The sequence below is a fragment of the Rhipicephalus microplus genome, chromosome 8, assembly GCF_043290135.1.
Source record: "Rhipicephalus microplus isolate Deutch F79 chromosome 8, USDA_Rmic, whole genome shotgun sequence".
In the NCBI taxonomy this organism is placed as follows: Eukaryota; Metazoa; Arthropoda; class Arachnida; order Ixodida; family Ixodidae; genus Rhipicephalus; species Rhipicephalus microplus.
The window spans coordinates 65,217,795-65,240,958 of record NC_134707.1 but is presented as its reverse complement, the minus strand read 5'-3'; positions in this window follow the sequence as shown (position 1 = coordinate 65,240,958).

Below are 23,164 nucleotides of genomic sequence, written 5' to 3'. Positions count from 1 at the left end.
GAGGTTTGGGACACGCGCCACCACCAGGAGATGACGTCACCACTAACCATCTTAAAGCTGACACGCCAAGGATGACATGGCACCTTTGAAAAAGATAGGTCCTCCAATCGAAACGTTGGCCAGCCAGTTGAGGCACTTCCACTGTTCAATACCCAGATCATCCCACTACGTTGTTTCCGTCTATCGGCTCCCACCTAGATTGTGGTTTCGGTAGCCATTAGACGAGTACCCATAATACTGAATCAATATACACCATTGCAAGCTATGGAGGGAGAGGGGTCTACACTTGGTTTGTAGTATAAAATATGCACAACCGGAATCTCTTTCATACAAAGATGATCACATGTTTCAGAGAACACAACCACAACCACAACCAACACCGGAAAGCATAACGTATAACGAGACATCCACCGATGAGACAAGTGCGTTCGATAGCAGATGCTGTTTCACTACCCAGAGCTAAAGAAAAGTTCCGCACCACACACTGAGATATATATCTAGTATTCATGTCGATATTGTTCTGCAAAGTCAATCAGACAAGATTGCGTGCGGCTGATAGCGAAAATGGTGTCGATCAGTTAACCTTTCAGAGAATAGCAGCGAAGCGATACGATCTACGACGAGAATGCCTGCAAGCAGCATGGAAACTGCGTGCGCCCAATCGAAGATTATCGACGACTTTTTTCGAAACTCTCGATCATGGATGCATGAGACTGACAGTCCAACTCCTTCAAATTTCTTGAAATGTGAACCCTGATTCACATAAGTTTTCTTCTACGAAACCTGACCTGCGACGGCAGCGTCGTCTGAGTGGCCGTTCGATCAAGTCTTACCATCATCGGTAATTTTATTTTCTTTTTTTTCAACTTTCCTCCAGCATCACAGCACAGATTTTAAATATGAAAGAATAGTGATTAATGGCACAACCTCCACGGTGAGCAAGGCTTTATCCTCGCACTTCTCACAGAAAGCTGTATCACAAGATTCGTTTTCCGGTGATGTGAAAAAAAAACTGCAAAACATATACCTGGAGCATCAGTTCCACTGAATTCGATGCTGTAAGCCCTGCGTAATAAGAAAGATTTTATGCACGTTAGCAGGCTCTCGATCACGCATATACGGTGAGGAATGCTCGATGTCCGATGGTCACACAGTGGCCAAAAGCCTGCCCTTAGACAATAAAACCACACAGAGCCCAATAATCACAAATATCCTACAGGAACAATGAAAAATATGGAATACTCACATATAGCTGCGAAAGAACACACCATCTAGCTGAAAAGTTTATATGAAAAATTGTGCTGCAGTAGTGTTTGTTTAAAATAGAGGCATTACTTGCCTTAGTAAGGACTTTTCGTTCTAGTATGAACAGGAAGAGACACATGTTAAAAAAATACTGCAGTATTTACAGATGTAGCAACACGAAATGAAGCTAGAATGGGTTCATACAAAGTAACAACGCAATATAATTTTTAAAAACAACATAATTGTCTCTAAACAGACAGAAAGCAGCATATTGCACTGAATAGTTACTATGAATTTCAATTAGGAAAAAAAAACTAGTAGCCCTCTTATCGCAGGTTACCTCAATCTCATTTCTGGTAATTGGTATGAATACACTCAACAGCTGTAGTTATGAGCAGATCTCTGCACTCTCTTCAGAATGCTTTGGTTTTTGGTTATGCTTTCAATCTCTGCCTACGGAAGTGATCGGTGAGGTAGCGGAAGGAAATAAGGTAGGACTTGCTCGGCCGTTACACATTTTCCGTAATCATATTGTTGCGCTTGCAATAAAGAATCTGTTGTACCTCGTCAAATACTTCATCCGTGCATACAACGTGACAAAATCAAGTAGAATTCGAAGCTTTATTGAAGATTATCATACTCGCCTGAAAAACTAAACTTCATTATTAATAAAGTGTAGTTTTACTTCATGTAAAGATGGACAATAGATAATTATAGAGCTCAATAGTACTTGTCTCATCTACGTTGTAGTATAATGGTATCTGCCCAAATGCACACACATGTGCCCTACAAATATATGCAGGTCTGCTACACATAGGTCGCCAAATTAGCTGAAATGCTCGCCGACTGTAACAGGAACACACCAGATACGAACTACAGAAACTTTCCACCATGGCGGACTGCTGCCTCGCGCAGCCCCAGCCTCGGCAACCAACTTTGTGTCATTCGTCACACCTGCGTGGTGCCTGCGAGACAAGCCCGTCCCCATAGAAGCCATATATGCCCCAGTCGGCGAAAGCTTTTCAGAACAACCAACAAAGTTGTTACCAATCAATGTGCGAGTCATAATGTTTCCAACATGGTTTCTACCACAAGGTTCAGTGCATTTATATTATTCACTGAAACTTTAGCTCGCGGTACAATTTCTATAAAAAAAAAAACAGTGACAGCTTTCCAGACAAAGCCGTCTGTAATACCCACCACCAGGCTAGTCACTCAACTGAAAGAAAGCTGTTGCTTCACCACAGCTTCAGATACATTCAATCCCCTGTGTTTGCATTACCTTTTCCACCCCACACAATATATCTCACACTGCCCCTACTGAAGAAGGAGCCTCACAGTATATCATAGCATTGGGGTATGTCTACATCTGCTATTTTCCGCTTCAGCTACGGGAGGTGCGGGGTTCGATCCCCAGTGCCGGCCGGCCACCCAGCGGTAGCTAAACAGGGTACAGGCGGGCTTCGAGGGGTTGTGACGCGTCGCCCCAGTGGTGAAGCTTACTCTGCCTGGATACTCCCAACACGCTGCGTGGGGACCCGGCTGCTATGCTGCCATCCTATATCTTCACCCTCGTATTCGTATCCCTCGCGGACTGCGCTGACCAACTCATAGCCGCAAAAGCAACGTGAGATGACCAAACGGGAAATCCGAGTGTAGTAAGACTGCTCCGCTACGGTGGTTATAGTGGATAAGGTCCTCGGCTGCTGACCCGCCGGTCGCGAGATCGAATCCCAACTGCGGCGGCTGCATTTTTGATTGGTAGCGAGAATGCTGTAGGCCCGTGTGCTTAGATTTGGGTGTACGTCAAAGAACCCCAGGTGGTCGAAATTTCCGTAGTCCTCCACTACGGCGTCTCTCATAATCATATAATCAAACCCTACATATCAGTCAATGAATCGAGTGCAGTGAAACAATGGCGTCCTGACTCAACCCTACGTAAAGAGCTGTTGTGCTTGTGCAAATGAAAACTTTTTCTCTCGCTCGGCCGCAAGTTCAGGGGTACATATATCTGTGATTAAAATGACTGCCTTGAACTCTGGTGTCATGCATCAGCTTTTAGCTTTGTGAACAATTACACAGAGAACAGTAGCATCAGCCGCAAGGCGTACACAGGTCTTCAGTTCAGTTCAGTTCAGTTTATTCATTCATTCAAAATACAAAATTCGTAGAATGTAGTATGCAGACGAGGGTCCCAAAGTCAAGCGACTGCAGTGGCACCCTCGGTTAACAATAACAATAAAATTATTAATTATAACAGCACGTAAAATACGCAACACATGTGAAAAGCTGTGGTGTGGTGGATGACTGTTCATGTGCTCGCCTGGACATCGTCAATTTCGGTGATATTGTCGTATTTTGCCACTATTCTACACTTATTGGCTTCGAGTGCTGCTACGGCTCTCTGAATAGCTACAAATCTCGCGATTGCTACGCTTGAAATATGGCATAATTTCTCTGTGTCTAGAACGGCACAGCTTGATAAAAGGTGCAGGTAAGGTTCGATGTCTGAAAAGGTCTGACCAGCTATCTGTGTGTGCTGCATATGTAATGTGGGGTTGGAGCCAATCACCCCAACTCAGCTCTTGCATAGCCCATGTAACTCGTATCACTTTTTTTCTAAGATATGAATACAATTCAGTTTATCAGTACAGGGCGACATGCATCAAACCTTCCACATGTCTACGGCTTACAGCAGTAGATAAACAAACGAAATATGAGGTGCTTGGAACGCACGGAGGGAAGCCTTGTTCGACATGTTGAAGACATTGATCATTTTGCGCGATAAAAAAATTGCGCACCCACTCTACCGAGAGCGACGCGTGAAAACGGCAAATGCATGTACGTGACGTTCGAATAGCGCACCAAGGCTTCGTTCACCGAGTCTCTATTTTTTTCTTTCTTGTTTTCACTTCGCACGGGTCGAGATAAGCCTCACTCGTGGAAGCATAACTGAGACGATGTCCATGCTGCGACTAAAAATTCGGAATGGCGTGATACAAATAATAAAAGGTTTTCGATATTTCTTTCATGTTATTTTCGTTTTTTTGTTTTTTGTTGTTTTTTTTTTTCATATATCATGCGCTTTGGTCGCGCATGTCCACTGCGGCTTTTAGTTGTGTGTTTTTTGACAGCGTTCTCGCCAGGAGCTGAGAACAAATTGAGATCGGCGTTGCGATTGAACTAAACCGCGGGGTAGATTATTGGAAGATGGAACGGTCGGACGCCTCCACCCAATGCGTTGAACACGCACGGGCGACTGAGCGACGCCACAAGAAAAAATAGAAAGATACCTGGAAAGGGATGACGAGAGGGAGAGAGCGAGGATATTGGCCGGCTGAGGAGGGCAAGGAGGACGAAATAGGAACATCGGATAAAGAAACAGCGATGAACCGGCTTATTATAAGTCGCCCGAGCTGTCTGTCTCGATCGTGCTTCCTGCCTGCCCTCGCGTCCCATGTCGGTACTCTTCGGAGGGAAAGAGCCGCACTGGTGGAAACGCAAGAACGCCACATGAAAACTCTTCGCGGGAAGTTTTTCGGCGCCCAAGGAGCGGCTGAGGCGGCGGCGAATTCGCGCCGGTATTTCTCTGCGGCCAACGCTTCTGCTCTTTCGCGGCAATATTGTTATTACTTCTTTCCTTCGTCATCTACTTACGTATATTTTATTTTTCTTTCTTTGAGAGTGTGCGCAGCGGCCGCTAGGGTAGAGAGCGAACTAGCATCCCAGCCTGACAATGTGATTCATCAATAACCCGCCAGGGGTCCGGTGCATCACGCGCGCCCCCGTAGGGCTCCGCAAGCGTGGCTCGACGCGGGCGCCACCGCGCAGAGCGCCTGCCCTCCTGGTGGCAACTGTGGGAACTTGCGTCGTGCGATTTCCAGAGCAGTTTATGGCGTGCGTGTGCGTGCGCAGTGCTTGGTGCTTCGTTCTCTTCTCTGTGGGCAGCGGGACGGATTTCCAACTGTATTGGATAGAAGGCTTCGCCCGCTCTGCTTACCTTGTTTTATGTCTGTACACCACATGCACCAGAATACCAGCTATCTTAGGCCCTGTAGGCCCGTTCGATGCGGTGTGAGGAGGGAACGTACTTCAGGCTTAGGACGTTCTTTATTCTTTCTCTTTGTGCACCTCTATCGTAGCCAATGGTGCAATACTGCTTCGAGTTATTCGCGGTCCCCCTGTGTCGCGACAGGTTTCATTTTGCACCTGACGACGACCCTTTTTCGTCGTTTTTGTTCACAAGCTCACTCGTTTTATTTCGTTTTCGACACTTCCTTACATACAAGCTTAATTGCTTAAAGTACTACCTAGCCTACCTATATGTCATCGCACAACACCACCAGCACCACAGGGTTCCGCCTATTTAATTAAACTGGCGCTTCTTAGCCTTTGCTTAACTACGCGAATGTAGTACAACGTGTTACTCTATAGCGCTTCTTACAGCTATTTATACAACTCACGCCTACAACGGTTGATGGAGCCCAGCTTTATTCCAGCAATATAGATTTCTGTAACTTTGTTGCTCTCTTCTCCTTTCTGTTTGACTTTGGTAGCCCACTCATTGAGTGTGCGTTATTTGTACATTAACACGCAGGTGTTTTATGACGAGGTCCACCAAGACTGCACAAAAATAAGCTCCATCCTGGAGGTAACGTCGAAAAAATCTGCACAGACGGATGACGAATACAACACGATGTCTCATTGATATAGATGTCCTGGCAATCGAACAGGACCTCTTTATCCGTGAGGGCATGTGCTCGGCGCATTACCACCCGTGCTTCTGCGGTATAGGACACTAAAGGGTGTCGATAGGGAGCGCTTTGGTAGTTTCAGTGCAAATCGGGCTTTGACCGCATTGTCCTGGGAAACTTTACGGTCGGTGTAATGCACCGCATGCGATGATTTGGTTTGGTAGCAACACAGTGGTGCTCGCTTCGAATTTCGGGTCGTGTTAGCGCGACAACTTGTCGACAGAGTGTAGCTTTCACATTCGCCAAGGGCGTTTCTCCTGCCTCGACGGCTTTGAGTGCAAAAGCACCGGCTACTGAAACTGCTGCACGAGCGGCAAAGAAAGGAAATGAAGTCGATGGGCGAACATCGTGCAGTTATTGATTTGCTGCACTGAGACACGCCAGAGGTTGGGTTGAGCCGGAAATGACTTCACATGTTCACAATTGAAGTCACAAGCTGTCACTCGCATTTCTAAAGCGTGAGTGACATATGCATGAGCACAGGCGTAGGTTGACATATTAGGAGAGCTTGCCTTATCACCGTATTCTAGGACGCCCCTTCACTCAGCGCTCCACCTTCACTTGAGAAAACCTATGGGAGCACCATCTCTAGGCAAGGAGAATCACTACGTATCAGTGATAATTTGCTGCTATTCTTGAACAGAGCAACGCTATTTTCAGCCGAGCAGCGGCGTACTACTCAACTCTGTCAAGTAAAAGGTGAAAATCGAGTCTGGGAGTGTTTGTGAATGCGGGGGTTAGTGTTTTCAGATGTCGATGCTTTGAAGTAGTGCATATTAAGTGCCAGTGTTTATCACGTGCTTGAAGATGCCGTCATTGCGTGAAATTAACCTGATGCCGTGTTTGGGTGTGTCTGAACTAACTTAGCTTCCACAAGGTTTAGATGAAGATGATGAGCATTGGTCGTCAGGATAGAACTGCACCGCTAGGTGTCGACGCAGGTGTATTCAAGATCAACGCGCTAAATGTCAATAGACATCAGGCAACCGCTAATACATCAGAGTACAACAAATAGTAAATAGCCCACCGCTACTTTCAACGCAGGGTTTACTTTTGTGTAATACAGATTCCTATGACGCATCAATCAGCCATCTTTCTTTTTGTTGCGTCACACACTCACAGAATGCGACCAACTACCTTTTAGTAAAACGCTCATCGTCATTTATATGCCTTCAGTGAAGCATTCACCTCGCGTCCTGCACTATGTCGAATGTAGATCGTTTATTGTTTCTATTCATTTTCACTTCAACCCTTATATAAAGACCTCCAAATGATTATGTTAAGGGATAAAAATGTATTCTGGAACAAGCACGGGAAAAAGTATGACATCATGACGTACATACCTGCGTGTAATTTTGGGCTGCGCTCTTTTCTGTGTTCCGACGCTGTGCACCCGATTAGATTGCAAACGCGTCAGCTCTCCTGCGCTAAACGTGGTGAGGACTGCAATGAAGCCCCATTCGCCAACGCAACTTCCGTTAGTAATCTTTTTTTGTGCATTCAGTAAAGTCAGCAATAATTTAACACTAAAATTACCTTGGAAATCGTTACTTCCAAGGCACTCCGTAAAAATATCAACATCATAAATAGGCACGAACCACAAAAATTGGGTAATTGCCACCACTCACCTTTGGATTTAAAAAGAAGGCAGTGGTTGCCCCAACAAATGCCTGCAAGTGACAGCGGTGACCCGAAGACCTTAACGAGAACCACTTAGCGCAAGAACAAACGCACCACTTAAGAAAGACACACAAGAGAGAAGCGCTAATTACAACTGTTCATTCGCCAGTTTATTCATGAAACACACACACACACGCACACACACCTATATATATATATATATATATATATATATATATAGACGTAGCGAGGAATGAAGCGCACTGGCTCCGTAGTAGAAACGGAACCGAGAAAGCACGACGTACGACGAAACACTTTTAATAATCACATTCGTTTCGGCTGGTGGGCCAGCCTTCGTCAGTGTGACCACACCATGTATATATATATATATATATATATATATATATATATATATATATATATATATATATATATATATATATATATATGTGTGTGTGTGTGTGTGTGTATATATATATATAAAGCAAGTACAGATGTGTTTATTGAAATGAACAGGTGAACAGGTCATGCTAACAGATTTGCTTTCGTATATACGTATCGAGGAATCCCAAAACCAAATCACGAGTACGAGAGACGCCGTAGTGCAGGGCTCTGGAAAGTTTGAATATCTGGCGTTCTTTAACCTACACTGATATCGTACAGTAAACGGACCTCAAATATATGCCACCTTCATCGGAACATGCAAACTTTTCTTGAGCTAAGTAATTCTAAATATGCACCAACTAGTCCCTCAAAACGCCCTTTTCAAGGACCCCGAGTACGCCCGAGAGAACACTAGGGAACGGAAAGACAGCTGTGGCTGCGAGAACATGCTGAAGTGATGGAAAGCCTAAGCGCACGACCACGCATCCGTAGATTAATGAGACGTGTGAAAGTTTGCTTTAAGTGAGTTTCTCTATCTGGAGTTTGGACAACCGTGTTTTGTACGTTAGGGCCTGTAGTTTAACTCCGAAGTCTCAGCTCTGAGATTCAACGTATAAAAAACCTGGCAACAGACGCTACCTATAATTGCGTTGCCTGGCTAAAGCCCGGAAAACAACCTGAAAACAACTAGATTATTCTTCGGAAATGTCCAGTTTCGCTGTTTCAAGCTACGATAATTTTATTTGAAGGGGGTTGGGGAGATCGATCTAAATCCCTGCTGCGTACTGCGACGTTCCTTTGTCACAAACACACGACCACTGCCATCTCGTTTAACTTGTCCCCATCAATGACCTTCCACCTCTCTGTTGTCGGCAACATGCAGCGAAGACACAACCCTCTCAAGAGGTGACTTCGACGACTGCCTGCGACGATGCCGTCAACATGTTCGGCGTTACGAGATTGATGCGTATCAGACGGGTCTTGCTGCGTGCCATGTGGCAATACTTGTCTGTTCGAGGCGCTTGCAATCTTTGTCGAGGTCGGCAATCACTTTCTTCCCAGCATCTACAGTTCATTCAGTCGCTTCTCCCATTGTTCTGACGTCGTATTCTGCTTATAGTTTGCAAAACTATGGCCGCCGTGAAATTCCCAGACACACGATTAGGCATCCGCAGTGTTTCGGAAAATGGATTCATTAAGGCGATTTGTAGGCAAGACGTAAGCTTGATGGTCTATTGCGTGTGCATCGTAGAAACAGCCTTATACCCGTATATGGCCTTCAGAATTGTGTGGTAGCGCCTTCTACGAGGCTCTGAAAAATTTTTCATTGAGCTTCCTTATTACTTCGCATTGATTCAGCATCTTCAGCTATTGTCTTGCAAACTATGACCTTCTGCACTACCATACGTACGCCGCAATTGAATTTTTTCTTTGGCAACAAATATGGGCTGCACTTGTCATTTTTCACGCCATGTTTGGCGACTAATAGTCACCTAAATTACAGCTGACTTCCATGAGCGGTGCTGTGTTTAAGCTTTTCTGTATCTTGAATGCATCACAACAAAATTGTAACGCTTAGAAATTGCGGTATGACAATCATTTGCTTTTTTTAGCTCTCTTCTTCAATTTACTTGTATTTCATTCTAAGATAATGGTTTCATATTGACACTACGCTTTCTATACCATCTACAATTTAGGCGGCACATTCACCAAAGAGCATTTGACTCTAACAATATCTGGTGTTTTACGTGCCAGATATTGCCAGAAACACTAGATACTAAGAAGCAAATGAGGAAGAGGGATATTGGGGTTGCTCCTTTACGGGAGTAACTAACCTGCCACACCCATTGCACTATTTTGAGAGTAACCTTAAGGTTACTCCGTGCTCTAGCGGTTACTCATCAAGGGAGCAACAGTGATTTTGCGTAAATGAAAAAATTAGATCTTGGTTGGCTTAGCTAGCTAGCCTTTCGAAGGGCATTAAGGCATTTCATTAGATATAAAATTGATGTGCAAGTATCACAATCAGAAATAAATTTTAGAGAGTTACGGCCATTAGTTCAGCATGCGCGTACATTAATGACGACACTGCACCACACTACGGCACCGATGGGTCGTGTAACATTCCTGCAGTTACTCCAAAAACAACACTTTATTTCACACGGAGCAAAACACCCCTCCTTGCCATGCAGTACTTGTGCACTCTTTTGCTCTCATTTTGTCTTTTAGAGGAACAAAAAGCCCTTTTCGGGGTAACTCCGCAGTTCCTCGGGGGAACTTTTTATAGTGAACGATATTGTCAGGAGTCTTAAGAAGTACCACTTTCTTTAATGAATCACCGAGAAGCTGGCTCTTAAAAAGCGCGTCCATCAGGTCTCGCTAAATGTCGAGCGTAAAAAAAGGAGGAGAAGCATGATGATAATGATGCCTCAAGCATAGCTCATATTCAGTCAGAGGGACTGGCCAATAAACGAATAGTTGTATATAAGAGATCACATAAAAAACTGTATATCTAATGAAATATATTATGGTTTGAAGAAAGTAGTCTTACTCATTCAGAGATTTGAGATGAAATCTACGGGCGCTTGCTTTTTCCTCGTATTAAGGCGACAGATCCTCCTGCCATCCACCCAATACACGATTGTGTCAGAGATCGTGTAATAGGTGGAGTGCAAAAGGAGCTCGGCTGAAATTTTCGAAACCATTCACTACGCTGTCACACAATCGGATTGCGTCGGAGTATAGTGAATGGTTTCGAAAATTTCAACCGAGCTACTTTTGCCCTAAACTGAATGTGTTAGAGCGTAGTGAATGATTTCGAAACTTTTAAATGAGCCCCTCTTGCTCTCCACACATTCCACGATCGTGTCAGAGCGTAATCAATTCTTTCGGAAATTTCAACCCAGCTTCTCGTGCTTCCCGCACACTACACGATTGTGTCAAGCGCAGTGAATGCATGTTTCGGAAAAAACAATTGAGCTTCACTTGTCCTCCGCTCATTACACGATTGTGTGAGAGCGCAGTCAATGTTTCATAAATTGCAACTCAACTCCTCTTGCTCTCCGCCCATAACACGATTGTGTCAGAGCATAATCAATTGTTTCGGAAATTTCAACCAAGCTCCTCTTGCTCTCCGCCCACTACACGAATGTGTCAGAGCGCAGTGAATGCTTCGGAAAAAACAACCGAGCTCCTCTTGCCCTCCGCCCATTACACGAATGTGACAGAGCACTGTGAATATTTCAGAAATTGCAACTCAACTCCTCTTGCTCTCCACTAATTAAACGATTGTGTCTGAGCGTACTGAATGATTTCAGAAATTTCAACTCAGCTCCTCATGCTACACCCATTACACGATTGTGTCAAAGCGTAGTGAATGATTTCGGAAATTTCAACCGAGTTCTTCTTGCTACACCCATTACACGATTGTGTCAGAGCGTAGTGAATGATTTCAGAAATTTCAACTCGGCTCCTGTTGTCCTCTACCCATTACACGATTGTATCACAGCGCAGTGAATGATTTCAGAAATTTCGACTCAGCTCCTCTTGCCCTCCACACGATTGTGTTAGGGCGTACTCAATAGTTTCGGAAATTTTAACCGAGCTTCTCTTGCCCTCCACTCAATACACGATTGTGTCAGAGCATAGTGAATGGTTTCTAACATTTAAACCGTGCTCCTCTTGTCCTGTGCTCATTATACGGTTGTGTCAGAGTGCAGTGAATGTTTCAGAAATTTCAACTCTTCTCCTCTTGTTCTACACTAATCACACGATTGTGTCAGGGCGTAAAAATGGTTTCAGAAATTTCAACCAAGCTCCTCTTCCTACATTTATTACACGATTGTGTCAGAGCGTAGTGAATGATTTCAGACATTTCAACTCAGCTCCTCATGCTACACCCATTACACGATTGTGTCAAAGCGTAGTGAATGATTTCGGAAATTTCAACCGAGTTCCTCTTGCTACACCCATTACACGATTGTGTCAGAGCGTTGAGAATGATTTCCGAAATTTCAACTCAGCTCCTGTTGCCCTCTACCCATTACACGATTGTATTACAGCGCAGTGAATGATTTCAGAAACTTCGACTCAGCTCCTCTTGCCGTCCACACATTTCACGATTGTGTTAGGGTGTATTAAATGGTTTCGGAAATTTCAACTACGCTCCTCTTGCCCTCCCCTAATTACTCGATTGTGTCAGAGCGTAGTAAATGATTTCGGAAATTTCAACCGAGCTCCTATTGCTACACCCATTACACGTTTGTGTCATGGCGTAGTGAACTATTTCAGAAAATATAACCGATCTCCTCTTGCCCTCCACCCATCACAAGATTCTGTCAGAGCGTGGTGCACGGTTTCAGAAATTTTAATTAGCTCCTTTGGCTATCCACCAATCACACGATTGTGTCACAGTGCAGTGAATGTTTCGGAAAACACAACCGAGCTCCTCTTGCCCTCCAAACATTACACGATTGCGTCAGAGCGCAATGAATTGTTTCAAAAATTTCAACCAAGCTCCTCTTGCTCTCCGCCCCCTACACGATTGTGTCAGAGCGCAGTCAATGTTTCAGAAAATGCAACCGAGCTCCTCTTGTCCTCTGCCCATCGTTGTGTCAGAGCGCAGTGAGTGTTTCAAAAATTTCAACTCAGCTCCTCTTGCCCTCCACTAATTACACAATTGTGTCTGAACGTAGTGAATTATTTCTGGAATTTCAACCGAGCTCCTCTTGCTACACCCTCTACACGATTTGTCAGTGCGTAGTGAATGATTTCGGAAAAATGCAACTGAGCTCCTCTTGCTACGCCCAATACACGATTGTTTCAGAGCATACTGAATGGTTTCGGAAATTTCACCCGAGCTCCTCTTGCCCTTCATCCACTACACCATTGTGTTAGAACGTAGTAAATGGTTTCGGAAATTTCAACCAAGCGCCTCTTGGCCTCCATCCTTCACACAAATATATTAGAGCGTAGTGAATGACTTCTAAAATTTAAACTATCCTTTCTTTACCTTCCGCGGACATCACGCAATACCAAGGACTCCTCTATTTCTCCTCCATCGAAGTGCGGCAGCCGTTGCCGGAATAAAACCCGCATCTATCTAATCAGCAACCGAGCACAATAGCCTTGATTACAGCGCAATAGATGATACCATTTTATTCAAAAATAATCGCATACTGTGTAAGCTACTTGGTTAACAAACAGTCTTTATGCAAACTGAACGCAATAGAGAGATAAGCACGTATACCATAAGTATTACCGTGGTCAGAGGCGCACTGAGTGTTGCAGCTTTAGGAAGGTACGGTGACGGTGTCTTATTATGGCCCTCATTTTCTAAGTGAATTCAACAAGGCATATTTCAAAGCGTGCTTCCAGTGCTTCAAAGAAGTTTGGCGTCCAGCTAACATATTATGCTAAGGAAATTGAGACCCCGTTAGGTTCAGTTTAATAGTACTGGATGCAGAACATGTGGAATCGGTAAGCTTCTTGTTACGTGACAGAAACAAGAACATAAAGGGACTCTATTGGTGCAATACGAATGGTCGGGAGGCCAGCTTTGCGCAATTATTTCAAATGGAGTGTCGGCACCGGGACAAACGATCACGCACACACGACAAACTTGGACCGCGCATCGAGAGCATTCGATCATGGCGCGCGGCGTAGTTCCGCTTTCCGACGCGAGAAGGCACCCGCACCGAGTCATCGCTCAAAACCCGCCGCCGTGGCGGGGGCCGCACGCGGTGAGTCAGAGGACAGTCTTCCTTTTAAAGATGTCTAGCAAAGCCGCTGTGTCTTTCATTCACTGCATTTCGAAATACCGCACACACGCCTGCACAGAACAGGGTCGAATTTGCGAACCACAGAGTTAAACGCATTCACTGAGGCTCTTCCGCAATCTTAAAGGGCCGCAAACCAGCAAAGGAGAGGCAGCGCATTCTGACCTGCACAGTAACCAGAAAAATGTAATTAGTTTATAACTAGAAAACTACGTGAAAAAGTGACAAGATACAGAGAAGCCACAGACACTGTGCCTTACTCTTTCTCGTCGCTTTATCGTGTAGCTTTGTTGCTATGAATTACCAATAAACAATTATATCGGGGCAGTTGGCATTTCTGCTGCTTCTACGTTTGATCATAGAAGCAGGAGAAAGAACACGCGATGATTTTGCATATGTTAGTGAACCTCCTATCTCGCTCACGCGGTAAGAACTTTATTTTTGGGTGGTGTGATAGATAATAACGAATGAATAATGTACGGCGCTGCACATGTGCTTTTTGTTGTTCTGGCTTCTACTATTTTTTTTCTTTTTCAGCTTCTCTATATACTCTGACGTTTGCAATAACGTTTAGTTTGAAGTTAAGCGCTTGTGCGGTGTGTTCCGTGTAATACTTGCTGTCCTTCCTATCAATATCAATTACCAACTCGCCCAGCGTTCAGTTCTTTTCAATAATTAGTTTATTTACGCACCTTCTTAACGTACTGCCCTGCAAACATGTCTTGTTCTATTTATATACTGTAGCTCATTTTCTTTTTTTCTAAGTATTCTACAATTTTTAACATCTTAATGCAGTGTCTGTAGGGTCATGACAGGTGTTTTCAAATAATAATGGTAAAAGCAACAATAACAACAAATACTCTGGACGTGATGAGCAGCAAAAAAAAAAAAAAGCCATCGTGCACCCACGTGACGAAGGTCGATGCCACGCGTAGCAGCTGCAGCATGCTATTGCGGCCGCAGCGAACGCCGGATCGCGGAAGTTGGAAAACGCGAAATCATTTTTCGAGATTGATGACAGCGCAGCGCCTCACGACTCGGCGAGACCGTCGCCATAAAACAAAACACCCATTTGTTTTAAAGGCAGGTGCGTTTTCTTCCGTCGAGCCAAGCCAATGGCACGCAAACGGCGAGAGTGTGACACGTGCGAATATACAGGTGGCGTTTCTAGCGCGGCGAAGTTCTCGCGTGTTTTAACTGTATAGCTGAAACCGTACATATCCTTAGCTCGATTTCCCAGCCGTAAACGTCAGCGCGATTAAATGGTTCGTCCAAGGGACTACGGCTTTCAGCAGTGCAGGTGCTAGACCACGTCAACGCCGGTCGCTTTGCATCGTGGGGGATGGTTTGTTTTTACTCCTATGTGCCAACGTAAGGAACCTCACTAGCACCCGTTTCTCGGCGCCAACATTGGGACAACACTGCATGGTGCTGCTTCTAGCGAAAGCCGTGAAGACGCATTTCTTAACGCCTGCTTTTTTACTCGCCTCAAATAAAAACTTTGATGAGAGAATATTCATTTTCTAAACTGTACATTACTCATGCTGCCGCGATGCTTTGTGTAGTCGTTAAAAATAAAAATGTCCCCAGGACAAGGAGTTACATACCATACCTTCGTTTTTTTAAAGAATTGAAGGAGAGCGACAGAGACAAGGCAGGGCCCATCACGACAACATCCTCGCCCCTTGTTCATGCTTCAAATTTTCGGGTACGAAACATTAAAAATTAACTCTTCTTTCTATTACGATTTATTTTGTACCCGTAAGGTTTCACATAGGCAGCAATTCTATAAAGCCTTTAGAGGTAAACACAGTATAGAAGTCAAACCCAGGAGTTGTGACTTTCCTTGTCTCTTAAAAATGGCTAGTATGCTCGGATATTCCTATAGATCGCCATGACGCTCCTCATGCGTGTCGTCTTCAAAAGACACCGAATCTCGCTCTCTAACTTGGTATTTTATATCTCAACGGCGTCGCACCTTTTCATACATAAAACGTACAACGATACCGTTAGTATTGCGAACGGTATTGGTCCAGTATTGCTTCATAACGCAACCTCTCAGAAGTTCTATACGTCATAGGCGCATAAAGTAAGGCAGCCTTCGTTTTTGTCGTTTTTCCTGAAATAGCTGTATGCAGGTCACGTCAAATCACCACTCGTCCCTAACTTTCAAGTGAGCGAATCGCTGACTAGCGACGACATCAGCTGCAACAGGTACACATATACAGAAGCACATCGTGCCCAAGCGATAGTCACCGGAGCCAACGTCTTTGGTCGTGTGTTCGCGTTCATACTAAAAGCTCGTGTATATCGGCTCCACGAGACCTGCCTGGCTCCGTCTGGGAGGATTACGTTATCTGGTGGTGGCCGTGCGGAGCACCCTCCCCGAAGAGCGTAAATCTGGTAAGTTCGACACGTACTCCGTGAAGTCGGCTGGAGGGTGACATTACTGGAGCGTGGCACGCGAGGCCATTAAGAGGGCATCACCTTCCCTGCGGAGGCCCCTCTTGAGCTATCGTTCACGACGCGAAAGGGTTTCGAAGGCCGAGAGATTCCCCGAGGGGGCACCCTCTTCACCGGAATGGCCTGGGCCATCTGTCTCCACCAGGCGGAATGGCTTCGCGGAAACGACCCCGATGTTTCTAAGTGTTCATTCCAAGACATTTCAAGCATGTACTTCGATTAATGTCCTCCACTATGTTTAGAAGGCAGCGGGGGGTTTGGAATAATCGTGCGATTGGTTATGTACCAAGCTGGAAAAATGCTTTCGAGTGCACTCAAGGTCTTCGATATGCATCGCGAGAAATTTACGTTCTGTGGATACTAATGATAAAAATCGTTTTGCTCGTATGCGTAACTTACTCTTTCCGAGTAGCCAAATCTTGACGTTTCCGCCAGAACACACATGTCCACGAAAAAATGCGCAATAGAAAAATGCAGATGATGGCTCCCTCTTGAAATTCCCACGAAAGTTGTCATGACGTCGTCGGTTTGGACGGTGTTTACAAAGGATGACGCAGTTCCTCATCAATAAAAATGGAGTAGATTGTTGACTGATGAACCCACAAACATTAGATACCAAGTTTCTGTGCTGTTCATTCAGGCAATGTCGCCAAATTACGCAAAGCCACTATCAAATGCGTGACGTCTTGCGCTGTGTTTTCAACACAAAAAGAAAAAAAAATTAAAACTTGTTCTGCCCTATGAAGAAAAAAAATGCTTAGAATGCTGAAGATAACGACATTTAAATCTAAAAAGACGTTGTAAGACTGAGGCCCGTATTCACAAACGCTCCTTCACTCAAGGGCTGCCCTCGACTTGACGAAGTCAAGGTGGAGCGTGCTCCTCCACTCAAGGGGCCGCTGCGTTTCATGAACGCTCCTCCACACTTCCTTCGCCAAGGGAGACCTTGGAAATGCTCCCTTCACTTGAGTGAACTGCATGCGCCGAGAAAAGCGCCTGATAACGAGAGTATTCGCAATTGTGGTCAAGAATTGCCTATCTATGTACATTAAGAGAACGCCTTTTCTAGTTGTTCTTTTTTCTAAATTCACATTACAGCAAAATACGTGCATTTAGAGTGGTAGTGTTGTTTCCCTAAGCCTTGTGCTGATAGAGTTAGCGAAACCCTCCTTCAAGTCTGGCAACAGTAGAACCCAGGCAGCTGAACGAACAGCTGATGGCATTTCGTCTGCTGCTGAACGTGTATACCTGCTTAGTTTATTTTGTTTTGTATGCGTCTATTCATTGCAGTTAATATTTACGGTAGTGTTTGCGTGTGTGTAGTTTGAGAGCCTACTTTCACCGGGGTGACTAACGAACTACGTGAGTGATGACAGGAAGCGCAATAGATGGTTTGTTGCTTTGTTTACTTTCGCTTTACTGAGAGCCTTCTGATCACTAATGTAGCCACCGAATGTATAACGCGGTGGAATGAGTATTTTTTGCTATATATCACAGTATGTTGGCGTGCTTTTAGCATTCACCACCGCATTATGTATAAGGATTACTCGTACGTAAATTCGTTCTCGCTACGAGAGTCCGTGCACAGTTCCTAATTTCAGAGGCCTGTGCAATGTTTATTTTTCTCATTTACTGCGAATTTCGCCGTGGCGCTTTCGTAGTTGTTCCTCTGCGTATAATAGGAAGTTTGAAAGACATTGCTCGCAACTGATATTCAAGGTTATACCAGGGTAGCGTTAAAAACTAGGCATGTTATACTCGTGGCTGAGTGTTCGAATTAGACTGCTACGCAAGTTAAGAAAAGCGATCGTGTGCCTTTCTTTCACTATTGGCGAAAAATACATTTTAAAGTTGTTTTCTTCATTTAGTAACATATATAATCGGTTAACAGGGACTGGTGTGTGTGTGTGTGTGTGTAAACTTTAACATCTTAAACTTCCAAGGAATAAGTTATTGTTTTTGCATTGTTTTTATATTTACCCTGCATTTGTGGATGCGTCTAATTTGACAGATTCGCATAGAAGTAACCTTTATATTTGTGTAGCTTCCGTCTCCAAGTTCACACAGCGGCAACGTCTTAAATTTTTTTCCCGTCTCCTTCATATGCATGCTCAGAAGCACAATCGTTAGTGCATGAATGACCTTCGCACTAATGTTTTGGATTCTATTTGCAATATAACTACTGGAAATACCTGTTGAAAAAGATCGTGGTGTCTGTGCTGCATTCCGAAGCCCCAGCACAACATAAATTATAGGGGATGGTTTATTTTTTTGGAAATAATAAAATTGAAGCCGCGTCTGACTTTTGGCGCTGTTCTGTTTTAAAAACTATCCTATGGGTTCTCTCAACCTTCAAGAAAGTGTCGTCAAGAGCAGCGTATATTATTCTGCTGATTTATTGAAGACCAGTGCAACAAAGCGGTGAAAAATGCTCAAGAGTATCGCAGTCATCGCGGATACATCTGGTCAAAACCCTGTAAATAAAATATCCGCTATTGCTGCATCATTAGCAAGTCTACCAGTTAGAACCACGCCATCTCAGTTCCGTGGAAGAGGAGTGGTGCTGCTTTATATAAAACAAGTTTAATTTTCCTAGAACTGCTTTCCTGTAGAATCGGAGAAGTGGTTCTTGCAGTCCTGTCTCATCATGAAGAGACAAACACGACGATAATTATGTATTGATAAATGAACAAAACAGAAGTTGTGAATGGCAAATGGACCTTTATTACATGTGGCTGATGAGGAGCAACGTGGCAAACATAAGAATGCAAATGAAAAGTGTTCATCAATCAAACATATGCAACCTACACACTCTAAAGATAAAGTACGAGCTCGGAGGACATCATAAATAACACTAAGGAAGTAGACACCATAGCGCGCCTAATGCAGTGTAGCTGCACGCATTCACTGCTGTTTTTGTGCTTTTGTATGCAGTCGTGAAAACTCTGCAATGCATTGATAATACGGCAGATTCCAGGAGGCCTTTTCTCTGTGTTCTTCTATCGGCAGCTGGTCCCCTGCACAAAAGAGGCAAGAAATATTATTAGAAAAACGTAATAGCTTGGATACAAAAGCTGCATTTTTCTTTAATTCTAGCTGTGCACACATTCATTAGTATGTCTCGCGTTCAAGAACAGACATGGTTGAAGTATTGAGCTTTGACTATTTTGACACATGTCTGGCTCAGGCAGTTGGGCAGCTGACCAGGCATATGGGTATTTAATTTCATTATCTAATTGCACGAATCAGTGCCATAGCCAGCAATTCTTCTTCGGGGGGTAGGAATGGTGTTAAATAAAAAAACAATCTCATTATGTATCTGCTGTATTTATATTTCATATGTTTGCGTTTTCATACGACACTCGACGCACTTTTGCGTACATGCAGGTTTCACAGAGCATGATCATGTGCTTGATCCCCTAAATGTGTACTTGGTTGTTCATTGGTATTGTGAGCTGCATAGACACTGTATAAAGAAGCTATGTTTTACGCGTAGTAGCTACAGCAGCACAATCATTGCGCCCAATGTATTGTGTTGTGCTTCTCTTAAACTGTCTTTAATAGTAATCTGACCGAAGCAGGAAAAAAATTAAAAAAAAACACAGGAGAACTTACCTTCTCATTGGTACAGATGGTCGTCTAACGCAGGTGTACTTCGTCGTAAATTTTGGCTAGGGCAGCAAAGGTTCACCGGAGAGGAAGCCGCTCTAAAGTACGGTGAACCCAGCGCATCAAAAGTTTGCTATGCCGCTTGCTTGTCAAGCTTTCGCACCACGCTTGAACTGATGCGGTGTGCGAGCTTCATCAAAACACATAAAAGCACTAGAATCCGCAGTAAGTCATGGAGCACTCGCACGAAGAGTATACGCACACCCGAAAGCAGGTAATCCACTGGCTCATGCACGGAACGCAACACATCACGGCACTGGTGAGTGCTCCTTTTGACACCACGCCCGCTTGTCCCGGCGCCACAGTAGCCCTTGCTGAACCGTTCGAAGACAGCTCCGTATAGTAAACGCGCACCGTCATTGTCGAAAGAACGTGGTGGTGGCAGCCTACTTGATCGAGAAACGCCGTCAAAGTGAGACGGGCTCCGCCATGGACGCGATGCTGGCGCAAATATTTCACTCGAGGGACGACTCAAGGTAGCTCGATCGCTTACTTGACAATCTCGAGGAAACGCCCAAGATTTTTTCAAGTGAAGGAAGCGTTTCAAGTGAAGGGCGGTTTGTGAATGGGAAAACGCCACTTAAGGAGCGTTTCGAGTGAAGGGTCGAGTGGAGGAGCGTTTGTGAATACGGGCCTGAAACCTAAAAAATGTATGACACTTTAAGGCCACAATTTATGGATCTAAACAGAATGAATGTTTAACTTTATCTTTTATTTGTTATCACCTGTCCACAGCATGTGAGGTCTTCACAAAAAAAAACAGTGAATGTCGGTACAATAGCGAAAACGGCGATAAACTATTGTTCGTTGCTTGATAATCGTAAGAAATTATTCGTTGCAATTTTGATTAGATTAGGACCGCACACTTGTCTTAAAACTTCTTAAATTATTAACCACTATAACATCGAATATTTTTTACTGCTTTTTTCTTCTTCCTATACAAGAAACACAGTTTTCCCGACTGCTATTTTTTTTAGTTTTCACCCGCAGTCAATAGTTTTCACCGCAATAAAGTTTTATGACTAATAGGCATGCTGACAACCCTACACATGCTGACACTTGTAGTACATTATTTCTTGTTCACTTATTTACGTTTTTTCATAACCACAAGTATCAGATGTGGCAGAAGTAACTGTTTTCACTGAAAGGTATCTTTCATACGCTAAAAGTCATTCTACGCTTGAAAAAAAAAACCTCCCATTATCAAGTAAATGTTCTGGAATGAAAACACGAGAAATGGTCGCTATTGCAACTTGAGCTGGTACCTGCAGATGGTACCTACAAGTGCGTTTCGACATCGTACACTTTGCGACGGTGTCGTCTTCACCAAAGTTACTGGGTAGATATAAAAAGAATTTAGTTTCAAAGGCAGCTTGAATTTTCACGCGGCTATAATTATTTTTACATGGATGAAGTTAAACATGGTGGCACAATTATCTTTGATTGCTCGGCTCTGCTCCACAATATTTGACTACATAATTGAAACAAAGCGATAGCATGTTAGAGTGCCTTTTTTATATATCAATCGTTTTGGACCCACCATTACTTCTTCCTCAAATCACATCTGGTAGCCTGCATCTATTCTTGCTCAGATATACTCCTTCTTTGATTTTCGGATTTATGTTAATACATTTTTTTCACTCCTAAATTATTTTGTGTTTGTAAAACCATAAGCCTTTTACTTAAAGATCCTGCCACTCGGTACTTGGCTGATCTCCTTTTGTGGGTGTGCGCCAGAATAATAAGGATCATCATCATCATCGTCGTCATCATCATCATCATCATTATCATCAGCTGCAGCAGCAGCATCTTTGATTTATGAAACTTCTACAGTGAATACACTGGCATTCACATTGAAGTTCATGCGCGCAAACACAGATGAGGCACCAAATCAAGTGAGGCGCACCATATGCTTTTTTTTTTCACTTGCGGTTATAATGTGTGCGTCTAGTTTCTATAAAACAGAACAGTAGGTCGCAGAAGTGATATGCAGAAAGCAAAACTATTGCTTCACGGTCTCGTAAGAGTAGAGTGCTTCGCGACATTCGGTGAGCCACTGAAAAGTTATAAAAGCTGTGCTTAGAAGAGGTAGTGACCACTGAGCAGAACCGCGAGACTGTAGAAACTAGAAGAACAAGAATCGGGTATGGTACATGCATTCGGCAAGCATTCTGAAGTCATGGATGGTAGTTTACCTCTGAACTTCAGAAGGAAGATATATCACTGCTGCACCTTACTGGTACTGTGAGCATGGAACAGTAACCTAGGGGATAACGAAAAGGGTTCAACTCAAATGGATGACGCCGTCGCAAGTAATTGAAAGGCAAACGATAGGTGCAACCTAAAGCGACAAGGACAGAGCAGTGTTAGTCAGGGAATCAATGTGTTATAAGGACCTCTTCGTTAAACTCAAGAAGCCAAAATGGACATGGGCAGGGCATGTTGCACGTAGGAAAGATATCCGCTGGTCATTCAGAGTAACTGATTTGATTGCAAGAGGAGGCGAACGGTTGAGAGGGAGACAGGAAGCTATAGGGGCAGAGAGGCTGGTGGGTGTAATGAGGCTGCAGTAAGCACACGACTAGGTTGATAGGCGGAATTACGATTGCTGGATTTAGAAGAATACAGGAGCCGCCTTTGCCCGACAGTGGGTGTAGTAAGGCTTATGACGATGCTGAAGGTAACGGTGGGGAAACCAACAACATTGGTTACCATCTCCTCCCAGGTAACCTTGCACAGAAAGCAAGTATGGCCCTCATTATGCAGCACTCTACTTTAAGTACATGCGTCGGAGTCAGTCGACCGAAGAGAATACCCTTTTTTAACAGCGGCAACAACATCAGCTTTTGTATTAGGGACTTTTGTACGATGTATAGCGATATTTACTTGCTCTTCAGGCAAAATGCTTCAACATTTATTCAATGTGTTGTATATGATGTATAAAGCACTCTTCATGGGTGTCGGCTATTAGAACGGTCATGTGTACAAAAAATGTAGTGGAGGGCGGCTTGCAGTCGTCATCATCAGCCTGACTGTGCCCACTGCAGGGCCTATGCCTCTCCCACGATCCGCCAATCAGCCTGGTCTTGCGCTTTTTGCTGCCACGTTACAGCTGGGAACTTTTTAATCTCACCGGTCCACCTTGCTTTCTGTCTCCCCCTCCTTCGTTTGCCTTTTCTGGTGATCCCATCAGTTACCCTTAATGAGCAGCGGTTATCCTGCATACGTGCTACGTACCAAAATTTCTTTGTA